General features: G+C 45.5%; 1 protein-coding gene across 1 annotated transcript in view; it reads right to left on the reverse strand.

The window, feature by feature from the left end:
* LOC106011129 (DBH-like monooxygenase protein 1 homolog) overlaps positions 1-2,293 on the reverse strand; it is a 20,457-nt gene that overhangs the window by 7,563 nt on the left and 10,601 nt on the right. The window lies entirely within an intron of this gene.

Raw genomic sequence — 2,293 nt, forward strand, 5'->3', positions numbered from 1 at the left:
AGGAGGAGGAGATATGGAGTATAAAGGACCGGGGTGGGGGTGGGAGGAGGAGGGGGTCTCCATCTTGAAGTAGCCTGGGTCTTCGGCCGTGCCCATGGACTGACCAGCAATCAGAGGGTCGGCAAAGGCCCGTCACATTGGGAAGATAGATAGTGTAACTTATTCTCATGTTCGTGATTGTGGGTGTGGGTGTGGGTGTGGATGGAGGGAGGGACGGAGGGAGATGGGGTGTACTGGGCCCTGGAGGGTGGTGTGTAAAGGTCCGGGGGAGGGGGAGAGTGTAAAGAACCGAAAATGTGGGAGGGGGATGCCCACATCCGTGCAAGTCCCTCGGTGGGTGATGGTAGCAGGCGATAGTTAGATAGATAAATAGATAGATAGATAGATAGATAGATAGATAGATAGATAGATAGATAGATAGATAGATAGATAGATAGATAGATAGATTGATAATATGTGTTTGTCAATCAAAACTCATTGAAAAACAACAGCAGCAGCAGCAACAACAACAACAACAACAACAACAACAACAACAACTACAACAACAGCAACAGCAAAAGCAACAAATGTCTCAGCCTTTCCCATCGTTGCACATGCGCCCCCCCCAAAAAAAAAAAACCCAGCCAAAAACAAACCCCGACAACCTATCTGCCCTCCTATTGCCCGGGCCATAAAGACATGCCCACAGCCGTTCAAGTCTCTGGGTGTGTGATGGTACCAGGCGATAGATAGATAGATAGATAGATAGATAGATAGATAGATAGATAGATAGATAGATAGCAGATAGATAGATAGGTAGATAGATAGGTAGATAGATAGATAGATAGATAGATAGATAGATAGATAGGTAGATAGATAGATAGATAGATAGACAACCTACCTGCCCTCCTATTGCCCAGGTCACAAAGACATGCTCACAGCCGTGCAAGTCCCTGCCTGGGAGGGTGATGGTAGCAGGCGATAGATAGAAAGACAGATAGATAGATAGATATTTTAGACAGACAGATAGACATATGGATATACATTTTAGATAAACATATATAATATATGTGTGTGTGTGTGTATAGATAGATAGATAGATAGATAGATAGATAGATAGATAGATAGATAGATAGATAGACAACCTACCTGTCCTCCTATAGCCCAGGCAGGGGCGGCTCGTGGGTCTAAAAAGTGGGCGTGCACAATTAAGCTATCTTAGGTTGACGATAGTCAAGGGCATTGTAAATGAGATGGTGTATAATTTTAGGATCTTTGGTTAGGTGAGGGAGAACCTTATGATTCTATTTTCATTCTTTTTACTTGTGGCTTTGACTTTTAGAACTAAATCTGCTCGTTAGTTAAGCGTCAATTTCATTCATCCTGCTTTAAAACTGAACACTCAAGTAATACCTTTCACCACTCCACTACAAAACCGTTCAAAAGCACAACTCATAAGTGTGTCACGTTCACCTACCTCAGGTTTACGGTCACAGAGTCACTTAAAATAGCGGCAAGACAATGAACCAATCACAATTCACTTGAGCACTCCGCTGGATTGCTCCGGGGTTGACATAATTTTTGCATAGAATAGTGCACAGTCTATCGCGTTTATTTTCAGATTGCCTACTGTGGGCTATGTTTCGGCACTATTCGGCAGGAGCACAATTGAGATGTGCCGTCTTCTTAATATTAATGTACCGCAAAACTCGCTACGAGTGTCGTCATCGCTTGGGTTACCCCAAAGAGCGATTTATAGGTCAGGTTTCCACTGTTGAATATCCTGCTATGCATAGATACAGCGCATGAACTTTGGCATGGCATAGTAGATGTTTTACGGCGCTATAGACACAGAAATGACAGTTACGGCGCCAGTGAGAAACGTATTTTGATATACTATTTGGCTAGTGTTTGTTTCTGGCGTCTTTTATTTTGTTATTGTAGGTGTTTTACGTAATAGACCATTAACATTTTGGGCGGCACTGCACGACCGCGCTCAATGGACGAACCGCGCCTGAGCCCAGGCCACAAAGACATGCTCACAGCCGTGCAAGTCTCTTGGTGTGTGATGGTAGCAAGCGAAATCGTAGCCCACACGGGAGTCGGGGAGGCTGCCTTCGCAGTAGTACAGGATGATGTGGTGGAGCAGCTTCTCGTGGCCTTTCTGGATCACTGGCTCGTACTGGGTTTATGTGGAAGGAGGGGGGGGGGGGGGGGGGCGGGAGGGGGGAAAAGATTGGAAGGGTAAGGGTGGGGGAAAGGGGATTGAGGGGGGGAAAGGGGGGTGGAAAGGATTTAAAGAAATGGGCGGAAG

Source organism: Aplysia californica, unplaced genomic scaffold, assembly GCF_000002075.1.
Source record: "Aplysia californica isolate F4 #8 unplaced genomic scaffold, AplCal3.0 scaffold00061, whole genome shotgun sequence".
Classification (NCBI taxonomy): domain Eukaryota; kingdom Metazoa; phylum Mollusca; class Gastropoda; order Aplysiida; family Aplysiidae; genus Aplysia; species Aplysia californica.